Source organism: Falco naumanni, chromosome 8 (assembly GCF_017639655.2).
Source record: "Falco naumanni isolate bFalNau1 chromosome 8, bFalNau1.pat, whole genome shotgun sequence".
NCBI lineage: Eukaryota > Metazoa > Chordata > Aves > Falconiformes > Falconidae > Falco > Falco naumanni.
The window spans coordinates 24067385-24084657 of NC_054061.1; positions in this window are offsets into that span (position 1 = coordinate 24067385).

Here is a 17273-nt window from a genome sequence, read left to right on the forward strand (position 1 = left end):
ATTCATAGTGTGACAGCTGTCTGCTTGTCTTCCCTTCTGGCTGAAAGGGAATACTGCAGCTGCTGCTTATGGATGAGTGGGAGAGCAGAAAGGGGGAAAGATGAGAGTATGGAAATTGGTCTTGTGTTCCACACTTCTGAGCAGCCATTGGAAGACTCTGCTCTCCAGTTCTGATAACATTGGTAACAGAATTCTGAGTCAGGAGCTACAGAAAAAGATGTGCTCATGACCATGAACACAATCAAATTAAAATAAATGAAAAGGAAAGGGTGGAGGACTCAGTGCCTACTCACATCTATCATACACAGATGACCTGTACCAATGAGGAAGATACTCTTTATCACTCCAGCTTTAACATAAAGTGAAGAATGCCTAGCTACAGTGTATATACACAGACACATACACGTATTCCTCCCACCAGATGCTGAAAGTGAGAGCTGTCAGGAAATGAAGTTGAGAGAGAGCCTTTCCCCTGCATCACAGTAGCAAGGCACCTTCTGCAAAAGTACCAATGTCTTCACCTGTCACTCTTCAGCACTCACTGATGACAGCAAAGCTGTTCTTCCAATAAAGTTCACCTACATGTACATTCCTGTTGCCTTACCCACTCAAATTTGAACCTTCGGTGCGCAGCAGGAGGTGTACAATGTACACGTGTCTTCTTGCTCCTGACAAAGCTCACGTGCACTCTGGTGGCAAGGCCTGGCACTGGGACTTCCCGCACAGGTATCCCTGAAAGGTGATAACAGCCTACTGGCTCCTTCTGGCTAGCCTGGGACACTAGGGGCACAGTGGTTTATCGTCGTCCTTCCTGCCATGCTAGTGAGCTACCACAGAGCGGGATGCTGTGAGCAGGGATACTGTCAGCCAGTTTGTTCACGAGTCTCCACCATGCTGATCATCCCATCACACTTTAAGGCTCCTCTGACAGCAAACCAAGAAAGCATTCGAGGGACTTGCCTCACTGCATACAGGCAGGAGCCCTATTCTGTTTCTTCTTTCTAGATTTGAGGATTGGTACTTTATTTGTACTTGCTTTCTACTTTAATGCCCAATAGATTTTTGAATGAGACCTAATTCAATTTTATTCTGTGAAAGCATATAGGTAGAAGTCTGTTGTTTTCTAAACAATCATATCCAAGACCTGTATCTGAGGTGACCTGGGATGTCACTTGTGAAGATGCCAGTATAAACTTTTGGGGGTGGTGGTGAATGGAGGAGAGAGTGCTGAGTGTGTTGCTCTGGAGCATTCCTTTCTTATTAGCTGAAGGAGATTGGCACTCAGCTTTTTCTGGATTGGAGTTGTGACATATTAATGGTATTTTCTGGGAACTGGAAACAATAGAGAGGCATGAGGGAAGGAATGGAAACCAAAGGAAAGTGAAAATTCAACAGCAGTGTCATTCACTGGTAATCTAAAAGACAAATTACTGATTCAAATGAAGAGAATCCTCTTAGACTGTCCTAAGTTTTCTCCTGAAGGAAGTATGATGTGGATGCCTTTCTCTGCACAGGACACCTTTTCTCTCTGCCATTCCATGCAAATTTCTCTGGATGACATTACAATGTGAGTTGATAGCTTAATGATCTTAGATCAGAGACAGATGTCTATACCACAGGGAACTGTTCTGTTCTGTGGTAGGTGGGTGCCAATCCTACAAGATCACAAAAATGTGTTAATAGTGACTAACTCATGAAAGCAGGGAGTGCACACCAACTTGGAGATGATTTGTAATAGACCACCACACTGACATTCTTGAGCAAGACACTCATGCAGTAGTTAATGAAAAAATATTTTTTTCCTGAAGTTAACTGTTAATGGCCTCAGTTAGAAAAAGGAACTCCATAAAGGACGTAAAGTATCACACAGTTCTAATAACGAGAGTAGCTGAGAGCATCTCTTGAAGGTCTAATGTTTGAATGAATATATTCCTCCCTGGAGGAACAAGGCTATCTGTTAATAAGTCCAAAGAAATACAATGGCTTATGAATCACAGAATCACAGAATAACTGAGGCTGTAAGGCATCAAGAGAGGTCACCCAGTCCTGAAGTCAGGATTCAGATGTCTATTTTAATATCCTCTGAATAATCCCTCAAATGAATAAACTCCATCTTTGTCGGACAGTAACAAAAGCTCTACAGGGTTCAGCATGTTTTATAGGGAAGAGTAATTTGGTATGGTGAATATTTTGATACGGGAGGAAACAACTTAATGTTTGCTATTGTGTTGCATTAACATAAGACATACGCTCCAGATTCAGCCTAGCCATAAGTCTGTGCAACTTGCAATGTCAATAAAGTAACACATTCAGTCCTATACATCTGCCTCCCAAGTGAGCTGGAAATGGAAGTTTTTATCTGCGAATCCTAGCAGAACCTCTCACCAACAAGAAGATATTCCACAGCTGTACTTGAGCACTTTGAGACATTCATCTGACAGTATTTTCTTACTTTTTTTTCCAAGTTTTCCACATTTAAATATATCCCAGACAAATCTTATATAAACTGGGGCGGGGGAAGCTTTGCTTAACTCTTTCCATAAATACACATGTTAAGAAATACTGTTTGAAAGTTATTCTGTTATTTTGACTAGCATTTGAAGTGGACACCTAACATGGTAGTTCTCAAACTGTGGTCTGAAGCCCACAGCGGTAACAGACTAATAGCAATGACAGAGAGAAAAAAACAATCCAGTAGTTTAATGGATGAACCACCGAGGATGAAGGAATTTTTCAAGACATAGCAGAAGTGTATGTGTGCCACGAATCTCTTTTGCATTAATTTAAATATTAAGCACCTAAACTTTTCAGTTTTCTTCCATTTATAAATGTTGAAAACAGTGAAAATATTTATAGTTTTTGTACTCTAAGACTCATATATTACTATCGGTGATACAGAATATATCCCAATTATATTGTTTATAATTTTGAGAATGATGCCAATGATGTATTTGAAAGGAAAGGCATGGAGTGAAAGGCCTTTGATTGCAAGTTTTTTTGCAAGAAACTGTAATCTCATTCAGAAAAAAATATTTGGTGGAAAGCGTAGGAAAAGAAGTGCAGGGAAAGAGACAGTGAAAGAATTAAGGTTAAGTTTGTCTTACAAGAAAAAGATTAAAATAGCTGATGTGAAAGGGGCAAATATGACTGCACTGACTGAATTTACATTGTAAGAAATCTGAGCATGGAAGAACTATTTAACCTAAAGAAAGAATAAAGTTAATCCAATGACAGTATCAGCCCAGCCCATCCCATCTACAGTTTAATTTAGTCTGAAAAGCAGAAAACAATTTCAAACCATTAAGTCCAGAGAAGTTTTAGAACAGCCACACAAACAGAACACATAATTATTTTGAGATTATGTTTGAGGAGGAGCATAGACTTGATGTTCTTTGAAAGAAGATCACTTCCAGTGCCAACTTATTTTTATCTGATTTTAAACAAATGTTATTTTATTTTAAACTTTTTTTTTTTTTTTCATGAACTGAGCTGTCAAGGTACAAGTTGAAGGATTGTCCCACACTCCAGGACTTCCAGGGAGACCTTAAGAACCATCAGATCCCAACCATATGCCATGTGGCAGAAATAATTACACACGAGTTATTCCTGGCAGATACTTGCATAGCCTGTACTTACGAGCCTGCAGTGGTGACAATCCCACAGCCTCCTGGTGCTTAACTCTTCCTATCATTTTAAATACCTTCATCAAAACAACTTGTATTACTAAAACCTTTCCTGTTGCAGCTTCAGCCTGTTTCTCCTTTTTGCTTCAGCAGACTGAAGTAACAGATTCTTTACTGCCTCTGTAGCAGAAAACCAGTTACAAATGTTATTGTATCTTGCTTCAGGTCTTTCCTTAAAAATAAACAGGCTGTTCTTTTCATCTTTCCTGTAGGTCATATTTTCTAGACTCCTGATCATTCTTGCTCCTCTCCCCTGTACTCTTTCCAGGTGGCCTGCATCCTTCTTGAAGTGCCATGCCAAAACTAAACATAGCACTCCAATGAAACACTGCAGTGTCAGATAGTGCAGAATTGTGTCATATATTTTCCAGATGACATTTTTGGTTTATACAAAATCCTAGTTTGACATTTGCTGTTAGTGAAATTTCCTTTAAAAATAGCAAGTAAGGTTTTAAAAATACCTACTTCATTTTAAAAGCCTTTGACAAGAAGATACTTTAAGTATGAAAATGCATCCAAAATGAAAGAAACCAATGAGATTTGGTAGGCCTACCTAGATATATTAATCTGCTTTTCCAATCTCTGCTTGTATGCTTTCTCTTTCAGTGAAAGATGAAAAGAGTTACCAAAATGGTGTGATGTGGAAAAGAATTGATGAAACTCTTATATCTAAGTTTTGGGCTAGTGAGAAACTCATTTCCCAATGAATTTACAGAACAGGTTTTCTAATTTGTCACACATTTGTCATATTTAAAGGAAAGATGGAAAGACTTTCTAATGAAACTTCCTAACCTTTTCTCCTATATGCTTCAGATGATGCAATTTCAGAAAAATTTTATAATGTGAGAACTTATTTGGCCAATGATTTTACTATTTATTGTCACAGTGTAAGTTAATATTTCAGAGAGTGTTTTGTCTTATAACTAAATATTTTAAAACTTACTCTGCTTTGTCTTATAGTCTAATTCTCATTGAAATCAATGCCCATTTTTATCAGCTATATCAATGAGATAAGAATCAACCATTCTATGTAATGGTGCTTTAGTTCAAAAAAGACAAACAAAAAACTTCATGTGAAAAAAGAACCAACCAAAAACATTTGGGATTATTAAGAGCAGATGTTAGGAGAGTATAATGGTTTCACTTATAAAAAATCTGAACATTTGCCAAGTTAAAATATTTGCCAGTTGAAGTCCTATAGCAACAGTATTTCTAAGTAAAATAGCTGAACCTATCAAAATTAAAAATATATACAGATACAAAATTTAGGAGTGTCTCATGGATGTTCTTCTATGTTTACATTTTACAACTACATAAATATATTTTAAAAATCACAAAATGCTGTAAACACAGGTTTTAGAGTATGATACTGAAGAATAGGTAATATTGTAGGGGAATGCCAAGACAAACAGGGTCCAAAGATTATCAAGAAACTACTAAAAGAAAAAATAACTTGCAACTCCAGCCATTGCAAAGCAAACTACAACAGCTTTTGGTGTGTATGTGAAAATTTTAATATTCAATTGCAAAATTAATGTATACATAGAGTCATACGTACAGAATTTAGTCCCTTAGAACCATAGTTCGGAGACTTGAATTTTGTTCCCTGAACACTAGATGTCAAACAGCCAATGTACGAAATAACATGTCCCAGGCCACCTTCTTCCAGCATTTTCACAATAATGCTTTTCTCCTCCTGTTGGATACAAGGAGTATTTAGCTTTTTAGCCAAAGTGGATCAGCTTAAAGGGAAACACTAAGAGAGAGTTACCTCAAAATATCTATGGGCTGCTGATTGGCACATGCCTTTGCAGATAAGCTATGCAGGATCAAATATCCTCAAGCAGATGGAAATGTTGAACCTGTGTTCTGGAAGCTGTTACCCAGCAGTGCCATCACAGAAAAGTCTTCCTGTCTGCTGGGAAACTGAACTGGCTTCAGTGCCAGGAGGAAGATCCTAGGGAGGGTTCCCTGCCTGAACCACGGGTACAGAGACCTGTTCCTCCATGTTCCTGCAGCTGGTAACACTGAAGTCACATCTGACCTCCAAGACAGTTTGGTACCCAGAAGAAAGTCTGCCTACCAAAATGCTGTTTTACCTAATCAACTAAACATTTATGCTATGCTGAGCACCAGGATGTGCTCAGAGACTAGGAAGATTTTGAAGGTATGTACATGCCTGTAATACACACATTTAAAAAAGACCTAATAATCAGAGGTTTAAAAGACAATGTGCTTCTTTTTAATAAACATGTCCATAAAGATATTACTGTCTTGCAAACTTACATATAAAACATCTAGTATTTCCACGACAACAATTTTTTAAAACACAGTATATTAACTACTTTTACATTGGTGAAAGCCGATTAGAGTCAAATAATTGGTGACTGTTCAACCACATGGAGACAATTTTTGCAAGAAAGACTTTGTGTTCAAGCAGTTTGTGGAAGTAAACATTCCTGTAAGCTTGTATGCTTTAAAAACTGGGTAATTCTAAGAAATCCCCCCATGTGTGGAACAGTAGAGATGATTATTCATGCCTACAAATGACAGTTAATAAGCTGCAGTTAATAATCACTTCTCCAGAATGATCCCTGCCCTGGCAACAGTTAAAACACACCAAGTGGACAGAATGAATTAACAACTAAAGATCACACTAAAAATTCACATTACTCACATTACACTTTTGGTGAAATATTGCATCAGTTGTTGCAAAATTGACAGAGTATTTCCCACAAAGCAAACACTTATCTTTACCATTTTAATTTTTTTTCTTTATAATTAAAGTAACTAAGCATTCATAAGGGCTTGTTTTAATCTGCTATGTTTATAATTATTGGCATACATCATAGCAGACATATTCCCACTATTTAACTCTAAGCATCTAATTTAAGTGTGTGAATTAAGAGCCTTTCCATTAAGTGAGCCTCCAATAGGCATTCAGAACATACACATGCTGAATATCTGACCACTGGTTTTTACCTGTTTTTCTTTAAATCCCAATCATTTGTCCATCTCATAACAACATAGATTTTAATATCATCATGCCTAAGATGTACATAGGTAGGTAGTGAATTTTCAGAAGCAAAATGCTCCTATGAGTTTATGCACAAATACTTGTGAAAATGTTGCCAGGTACCTAAATCCTTCAGAAAAATTGCCAAAACGTCATCAAAATGTCTCCTGCTCTGTGTTCTTAATGCATTGCTTCTGATCAATATTCCTGTTAGATTTTGGTAGATAAAGGAATTTATTAGAGCTAGGGTAGAACTGGATAGCTCAGATTTACATCACTCCTCCCTAAACTCAGCACTTCGGAAGACCTGGAGGCCACTGAACTCATCATGCATTTTGTCTAGTGGCTACAGAAATACAGCTTTGTAAAATGCATAAAGAGTCTGAGGACAGTCCTAGAAGCCAGGGCAAAGGAAAATCCCTAAATCACTAGGGGCTACCTGGTCAGGCTCTTTCTTCCACTGTTTCCTTCAAGACTCCTTGAGTCTAATGCCTTTTAATGCCCTGGGTTGCAGCATTACCGCACCACCAGCAGCTCATTTTACAAAACACAGGCTAAGATCTGCTTTCCTATTCAGAAGCACGCCTGCCCATGCCTACTTTGTGCCAGGATGTCCACCCCGCACTAGGAATCCCACGTGGACAGAGGTCACCTGGTTAGAACTGCAGACCAATGCCCTATATCTGGAAAAGGGTGTTTACAGTTTCGGACAAACCTCCCCATGCTGTGTCCTAGGCTGGTTTGCCTGGAAGCTGGTCACCAGGCTCGCCAGGCACTAGTACTGCCTTCAGATATGCGCTGGAGTCAAACCTCGTCACTCTTCTGGGCAGCTTCAGCATTCAGCGCTTCCCTGTTTTCAAAAGCCATCAGCCATTACTTACTCCTTCTCTTCATTTTTCCCTCTACTACTTTTCATTTGCTTTGTTATTATCTCATTTGGTGTGGTATGTTGGATTTTGTAATTGAATACAAGGATCTTCCACAGGGATGTCCTTTGGTAAACCAAATGTTAGCTTACCATCCTAGACCCTGGCATGGCAGTGGCAGTACCTGTCCCTGGTCTTACAGTTGCCTTGTTAGCTCCAGGATAGTCCTATGAAAACCACACACATTAATCTGCTTTGCAGTATTATGCTCAATTCCTTTCTGAAACCCGGTCAGATGAGTATCATGATAACATACTCAGTGGATTAGCCTCAGCAGTTATTGCTTAAGATGTCCTTTTATGTCTGCAACACCAATTTCCTACCCTGCTGCACATTCATTTTCTCTTCTCCCTCCTGCTGTCTGCTTCAGCTTCTTAGGAAATCAGTTTTCAGTCTTTTCCTAATGCCATGGTGACTCAGTATTTTACCAGCTTTTTTTGTGTCTTCCTTTATTTTGTTTAGTATGATATATCAGATCTCTGTCACCCATTTTCTAACCTTCTGTAACAAGTTAGGCTATGGATTTGCCTATAGGCGTGGGCATAGTTCACATCCTGTGAGTTCAAGAAAAACAAGCTGGTGTCTCTGATCCTTGCCTTAGGCATGCAATACCATGATTACAGCATTCAGTAGGGTGCTAACTAATATTCTTGGCATTGCGTCATAACCCTGGAAATGCCCAGTTGCACAAGTTGTCTGGAAATGGTTTTATAATGGTATGGATTATTCCTACTCCTTCTGAAATGAGGAATGCTTGGAGTCTTTCCTCTAGACAGTCACTGACAATCACCATCAGCATCTTCATTAAAGGCATGACCCATTAGCAGTCTAGACCTATAAGAGGCAATCCCCAGCTTTTGCAGTCTGTTGTACAATACTAGTACATTTGTTGTACATGTTGTACATGTTGTACAATACTAGTCATTTACTGTGGATAACATCACACTTCCCTCTTCTAATCATTCTATGTTTTGTGTATTTACTGATTTTCCATGGCTGTGCACCTCTGTTTACCTCCCAGATTATTCTGATGTACATGTGTTTTTATGGAGTCGGTGTTCTCCTTGCTTTACTTCTTGTTTTAAGGTATATTTTCTTTGTCATCTTTCTCATTACAAAAGAAAATGGACTATCCTATCCCATAGTAACATTTCTCCATTAAGTCATTTTTACCTGATTGTAGTCTCAGCCTCCTCCGCTTCACATGTTTATGAAAGTGCCCTTTTGCTTTGTTCACATACTTGGCAGATTGTGGCTGATCAAGTTTCATTTTAATTGTATTTATTTGTCCTTGTTTTTCATGTTCTGACTCCTTCATTCAGTCTGCCAGCTCCCAGTTTTGGGCCATCTAGCACACCATTAGAATACTTCACTCCTAAATAGCAATTAAAATAGGCAAAGCAATCCCTCTCTGGAGAGATTAATGGAATTGAGCAAATACGTCCATAAACTATAGTTCTTTTGAACCAACATCATATACAATGTGTCAAAAATGGATAAAAATAACTCGGCTAATTGCTGTTAAACGTGCTTAGCAATTCTGAGGCTTCAGCAGTGTTATAGCTGCTGCTGTGTTTCCCTGTTATTTACAATATAATTGATTTGTATTTGTTTGATTTTTATATTGCTAAGAAAGAACTGACAACAAATATTACTAAATACCACTCCAGGCACTGAAGAAAAAAATATCAAAATGGGAATATAAATGAAAAACTAGAATTTCTTGCCACTTGAAGGTGAAAAGATAAAAAGGGAATTCTTGCAGATGTAACGAACAAATAAGACAGAAAGATTTCTTTTCTCAGTGTAAGGAGTCTTTAAATAGTATTGCAATTAAGTGCCTTACTGGCATATGAATTTCTGCACTTAAAGATGTATATACATGAGTACACAATTTTAGAAAAACTTTGCAGTATCACAAACCCAGTGTTGCTGATCCAAGTGACAAAACTGTAATCTGCATCTGGGCCAAAAGTGAGATGAATCTTCAGGCTGTAATTCAGTATCTTTAAGTATACAAACTCAGCCTGCAGGAAAAAAAATAATCAAAGGCTGTCCTTGATAGCGTTGCCACCATGGATTACTCTAATGACAATTAGGCTAACTTTTGTTTGCTGCTTTGTTACTCAAGCTTTCCTCATTGTTTTCATATATGTGCTTCCATATACGTGGAATGTGTAGGTTTTGATACCCAATTGTTTGCAGAACAGCTCCAGGTATCTTTTGGAATTGCAGCCCAACATTAGCAGAGTATTTTAAAAGCTATCGAGCTGGCAGTGTAAGCAGGACTGCCAGCTGTCATTCCATGAACTGTATGCTCTGTTCTCTCTGATTATTAACAGCTGCATCAAATAAAAAAATCAATATACCAAATTTAGAGCACTGTAATGAAACTGTAGAGCTGAATGAATCATCTTTCCCCAAAAGCTAGGATGATACAAATCTTACCGAAACTTCACTGCATGTTGAATATCCTGTGTTTTGAAGCAAGACCATTATTGCCTGCAAACTCACACTGGAAAAGGTAATTACTGAGAAACGTTCATGCAGAGATCCAAGTAAAGAAATAAACCCCACAAATTTTCTATTTTCTGGCCAAACATAACAAAGAAAAGATAAAAAGGAATAAAGTTATCTGCAATTTCAAAATAGAAAGTGATTTTCTAGTGAAACAGACTGATTTTGGGTCAATTTTTTTATTTTGTTTGATTTAAAGAACTTAATTTTCATTTCCGTTTTTTAAAAAACTTAATTATGAAATATAGCTATTTTCCAAAATGTCTGAAATGAAAAATGAAATGGCTTAATTTTGAAAGAGTTGAAATGAATATTTGACCTCTTTCAATATATTTTCTTTCTTTCTTTCCATGACTGCTTTTTACCCAAATTTATTCAGTTTTCTCCTCCCTACAACTGTTAGTCAGTTTTCTGTGGTGAAATAATAAAAATACAAATTTGTTCACTGTATTCTAAGGCTGCCTTCAGCTGTGAGTAACATCAGACTAGACATTTTTAATGTTGATTTAACATGTAACCATGATAACTTGTCAGATCTAAAACAGAGTTTCAGGGAATACAAGCCACTTATTTAAGAGCTGGACACAGCAAAGTATCTTCAGCCAGAATCAGTGACATAAAAACCCTGCAAAAACTAAAGAGAACTCTTAAGAGTTTGTAACACTTCATTTGGAAATGAGCTGGGCTAACAGCTGTTGTGTCTTTATCTTCAAAAGTGCACTTTATGTGCATGAGTACAGGAAGAAAGTAAAATACAAGTTCACCCCAAACAATTAAATCCCAGGTTATTTTGAAAAAATAAAAAAGTAAAAAGAAAAAGGAGAAAAAGTAAAAAGAAGAAAAAGTAAAAGTAAAAAGAAGAAAAAGAACAAAAAAAAAAGGGAAAAAGAAAAAGTAACAAAACCCATGAAATCTTATACATATATACATATACTCTGGAGGGCCTGTCTGTGGAGGTATCCCTGTGGGGAAGGAAGTGGGATTTCCACAGAAGAGTAAGAAACAGCCATTGGTTAATCCTTGGCTTCACACTGAGCCTTTCAATTAAAAAAGAGTAAAAGAAAATGAATTACATATGAATATCTGCAGGCAGGCTATTCAGCATTCTGCAACTTGGGCTCTGTTAAAAGACTTAAGTAAGGATGGAGGCAGAAGTTGGAAAGAGAAGTTGCATTCTCTAAAAATGTGAGCTTTTCGTTTTTACTTGATTTTCCCAGTTAGGTTAGGTTTGTTAAAGCTTACAGAAGATAAGACTTGGAATTTCAGTATATAATTTATAAAATCCTAAGGTTTGTGTGAATTGGGCATTGAGGTGAACTGACCAAACCAGTAGTGTTAATAAACTAAACCTAATACATTCAATTCTCATTAACAGTTTTTCAGGGAAAGTGAACTTCCTTCAGCATTTAGAATTCTGAGTTTTTTCAGTAATACATTAAGGCCAAAGCTATATAATACTGGGATTACTTTACTTCCCAGAGATATCCTCTACATAAGAAATTCTCATGTTTTAATTTACACATATTTACTTCTTAATTTATCTCATCTGTACCACGTCTTTCTATTTAAGACAGAACCTTATCTGCTTTACACTCAGTAACTGTTTCCTTCATGAAGAATGGTCTATTTTAAATAACTTTTGGAAATTAAAAAAAGGAGGAAACCTCAAAATCTCTTTCAAAAAGCATTTCCAGAGACTAAGGCACTTATTTAAGCATTCCCCAAAAGATTATCTCAATACAGTATTTGTTCAGAAATCCTGCTGACTCCAAAGTTTGGCAAGAAACGGAAAGGATCTTTTTTTCATACGGGCAATTTCAGAATTGGTCATTCAGGCCAGAGACAGACCAAAGAAACACTTTGCCCTCTGTTACAGTCTATGCCATGTCCAGTGGTTAGCCTGGGACACACCTGGGATCTTCAGAGACAACATCTTTTATTCCTAAGGAACATAAACTATTGATTTCTATTCATTAATCAAATCACATAGAAGCACAGAATAATACTATTGACAGGCACGTCTCCTCTACCCTCTCTCTTACTCTCCTACTCTCATTTATATCTTCTCACTGTAAAATGGCCTGTACACTGGAATTTATTCTGCCTATATAAAGCAATAATCCTCACTAAAAAATGTTATTTGAAAGTATTTCATTAACACACAGTGATCTATAGCCAAAGAACTGGAATGTGATTCAAGCCTAACAACATGTCTTAGATGATTCCTTCTTCATTGTTTGCTTTCTAGCACTCGTGCTGGGACTGTTTACTAAACCACTGCATTGCCTCATAGTACTGTGTTCTGGGACACACATCCTCGGGAAGCTGAAACATTCCCAAGTCTTGCTGGACACATTTCAGAACCCTTCCTGTAAGGAATGTAGACTGGTATATTTATTTAATAATGCTGCTTGTGTTGGAAATGAACTTGTACATTTATAAGAGGCAGATACTTGACATCTAAAGCTGCTGGATGTTCGTTGCCAGATATAGTTTTCTCTCTTGCCTTGCTGGAAAAATGGACTGAAAGAAGGACTATGTTTTGTGATGCCAAAAATGTAGGCCCCTTGAAACAAAATCTGGAGCCTCCTCCATGGCACTGAAGCACCCTATGCCACATCAGACAATGAGGCTGTATTTTGATGAGTGCTCTAAGCTATGTCACGCTGGCAGCACCACTGAAATAAGTTGTTATTCACCCCTGCTGAGACTACTGACCCTGCTGCATGCCACCCCCTCCTGGGATGGCACACTGTTTTTTGACCACAGGATGAACTGGACTGGAGAAATAAGCCAGCTAAAGCCAACTTTGCTCAGGGTTAGTTTTTAAGCTGGTTCATTTCCCAGTCTAGATTGCCACGTGGCTGCACGAATAGGCAGGATACAGGAGAAACAGGGAAAAGAAGGGTAGATAGGACAGTTTCTTTAGAGACATCACTACACTATCTGTGTGTTCTTGGTGTCTCTTTGGCATCAGAGTTTGATGAACTACAGACTTTGGCATCTCAGCAATGTGACCTGGAACTATTCTTGTGGTGATTTTCAATGCTGCTTAGAAGTCTGTGCACTGCACAAGATACCGCCTACAGTTACTAAGAATACAGTAAATGTAAGGTTCAGATCTGCTCCTCTCCAGGGCCTGGCATTGCGCCAAGGATAGAAAGAAGAAATTTTTATTTGCCCAGAGTTTGTAGCATGTTTTTTTCCCCAATAACTTCATGGGGATCACTAAGGATGGGAAGTGGTACAGCAGTCATCATTCCTTTTAGGTAGGCTAGCTGCCAGACAAAGTGCAAAGGACTGGGGCACCTGGGTTCACTGGGCTCACAGAGGTCAAACACATTTCTCCTGGTTGCTGGAACAGTGCTCTTACCACATGATACTAGTTGCTGTGGTACATGAGATCTCTGTTCTTAGAATGTGTGTAAACTTCCCAAAGAACTCAGGAAAAAAAAACCAGTCATAAACAGGAATCATGATTGTACCCTGCTATTATTAGGGGAAGTATTTGTGTGATAATGTGTGAACAGAATACCTAAGCCGGTCCTTGAAGAACAATTTGAAATTTTATTTCTTTTTTTTTCCAGGCACTAATAATAATCTACAAAAGCATGAACCATTCTCCAGACTCTGCAAATCTTGAAGACAAGCAGGGAAGGCATCACTAGCCTCTGTGGGCCAGGTTTTGAAAGAAAGCACAAAATAAACTGGATAGTCGTGGAACATTATTCTGTCTGAGTATGAAAGTAACATACACGCCATCAGAACACTTCCGTGGCTGAATGTGGCTTCTAAGCATTATCAAGCTAAAGCACTCAGAACTGCCAACATTAAGGTGCTACTAGATCTGTTTGAAGAATGAGATTCCTTTGCAGCTGGGGTACCCCAAGGATCAGACGGGCACTGAGCAGGGTTTTCATTACGACAGTTATGATCTAAGTACCTGTCCTGGTTTCAGCTGGGATAGAGTCAATTATCTTCTTAGGAGCTAGTACAGTGCTGTGTTTTGGCTTTGATGTGAGAACAATGTTGATAAGGCACTGGTGTTTGTAGTTGCTGCTAGATAATGTTTATACTAAGTCAAGGACTTTTCAGTTTCTCAGGCCTTGTTAGCAAAAAGGCTGGAAGGGCACAAGGAATTGGGAGGGGACACAGCCAGGTCAGCTGACCCGAACTAGCCAAAGAGGCATTCCATACCATGGGACATCATGCTTGGTATATATACCTGGGGGGTTGGCTGGGGTGGACAGACTGTTGCTTGGGGACTGGCTAGATATCTGTCAGCAGGTGGTGTGCAGTTGCATTGTACACCATGTGTTCCTTTCTTCCTTCTGGATTTTATTCTTCTCTGCCCCACCCCCCCTTTCATGATAACTATTATTGTCATCATTGTTATTATTGTTCTTTCATTTTTATTCTATTTCAATTATTAAATTATTCTTATCTCAAGCCTTGAGTCTTACATTCCTTTCCAATTCTCCTCCCCATCCCTCTGGGTGAGGGGGGAGTGAGCGAGTAGCTGCATGGTACCAGCTAGGATTAAACCACAACAGTACCTAAATTGCATTTATTTCCTTCATTGGATTGGTTCTAACTTTAAAAGAACCAAAATACTCTCACTCTAAAGGTAATGCCATGAGATTCTTAACAGTAACTGTCCAGAAGCTGTGGGATGGTCAAATTGTTTTGGTACCGATAAAAGGTAAGTGTATGGCTGTAAACCTTCTTCCAGCTTAATCAGTATTTCCTGCTGCAGATGAGTCCTAATCCTGTGCTGCCAGAAGGGTCATGGCTTTCTTTTGAAGTTGCAAGTTCAGATTTCTAGGCTCATCAAGACTATCATTTTCCGACTCCTGAAGAACAAGTTTAGTATCAGTGCAGACTGCTCAGAGAAATCCCGAGAGTTTTAAAGCTCCTTGTAGTCTATGCTACACTTCTTGATTTTGCCTTTTAGCTAGATTCTTCAGTTAGGAAATCAATGCTTTTCCTTTTATTCTGATTCATATGTGGTTAACACCAAAAATTCACAGCACAGCAGAAATCAATTAACATATCAACTCTGAGTCAACTCCATTTCAGTTAAGGAACCTGGCCCAGTTCAGTATCTCCAAGAAATTTCCTTCACCAAACAAGCACAAACACAATCCCAAAGCAGGCCATATAAACAGATTGGCGTTGCTGCATTCCCTGGAGCTCAGAGAAATAAGGCTCTTTCAGATCAGCAGTGACTTTCCCACATGACCATGCTTACTGGAGAACAGCCTGCCACTCTGACATTTAAATCTGAAATCTGATGTACTTAGGTCATATCATAATCACCTCCTCCTCCCTGGCTACTCCAGCTAAACCTCTCCCTTTTACTCATTAGTAACCAACTTTGTGTTTATAAAGCAATAGTAAACATAGTAATCCATTGTCAAAGCAGAGAATGATTAAAAAAAAAATCTCAAATACAAGGTCATCCACTTATCTTAAAAAACATTTGAAACTGCCATAATAATTACACCATGGGTAAAATTGCCACTCAATTTGGTGGCGCAAGGTGATTGCTATCCAAGCTGAGTGCAACCCCAGACTCCCTTTGTATAGTCAATGAAAACAAAAGTTCTGAAAACCTTGAACTGACTGTTCTTGTGCCGGCCTCCTCAAGTGTGCATGTAGAGCCCAACCGATTTCACTGCACTGCTTTGCTGCTATACAGCCCTTCCTGCTCTTCTCTGAAAGCAGAAGCCATGTCTGCTAAGCAACAAAGTCAGTTTCTACTCCTTCTCCAACTATTTGGCATATTTTGACTTTTTGAGGATTAATTTCTTTAACAGTCAGTGTTGATTAACTGCTAACCATTATTAACAAAATACTTTGGCCAATGAGTACAAGTCTGTTTGCAATTTTGAGGGTAACATTTAAAAGATTAGGCAGCTTAGTTTTAAAGGAAACCCGAAAGCAGTATGCTTTATTTTTTGCTTGGCCTAGGACATAGACACTGCCCAAATTGTATTCATGACTGCAATGCATCTGTGATGAGTACCTAAATAGATAGTAAATCTTGAATTTAGTCAAATGTGTCAGACTGATTGTCTAGAATCTTGGGTGCATTTTGTGCTCCTGAATCTAAGAGCTATTAGTGAAAGACGTGTGGTACTTTCACCCACCCATGCTGAAGCCCACACACTTCATACCTGCCACCTGACAGCTCCCATCATAAGTCCTGTCTGTCCTAGCAACATGATCTGTGCAACAAAATGTGTCACAACTCTCTCAGGATCCGTAAGACTCTTTCCTTTAGTTACCTACCTGAAGAAGGATCAGTCAGTAACCAAAGCTTTTTCCCCTCCCCTTCAATGAGTTGCCAGTGCTCAAACTAATCATCACAGAAATAAAAATAAGCAGCTCTTCCCTGAAATCTCTTTCAAAAATGAGTGCCCGCTGGCTAACACAGCAAATGCTTGCAACCACAAGTCACTTCATACCAGTCCACATTTCATGACTTCTCTAAGCTGACTTGCATCCTAAAGCTCTCCTCCCTTTCTTTCTCTGTGCTGGAGGGAGTTGTCAGTTTGGTTCTCCAATCCAACTCACCAAGCACACACTGTGGTCAGCCAAAGGACTTGAAAAAAACTCAAAGAAACCTTAAACACTTACTGCAGAATGAAGTCGGTGTCGCCTGTAGACTGCCCATCGATGACTTTGTTGCCCGATTCTAGGTGTGTCTGCCATGAAGCATTTTTACGACTCTATATACTGAAGGGTTTATACATCAGCTGTGCTCCCCTAGGAAGGTGGATGAAGCCCTCTGCTTGGTAAGAGATGGCTGCCTGCCCCTGGGCCCTCACCCCCTGCCCCATGATGGTGGGCTCCCTCCGAGATGGTGGGCTGCTGCTGTCCAAGGGAAAGGGCCACATCACCACCACCTGCCACATGGTATTCCAGATTTGTCCAGGAATTATTTCTTTGAACGTGGCACCTCCATCACCAAAGGGCCTTTCTGTCACTGCATGCCTTTTGCCACAGCCTGGCAAGAAAGACCTCTGCCTTGTAATAGAAACACGTAACTCCAGAGAATGTGGCTTTAAACAAACGAATGAATAAATGAATGAAACAAATTTGCCAGAATTCACTTGAGGATGCCAA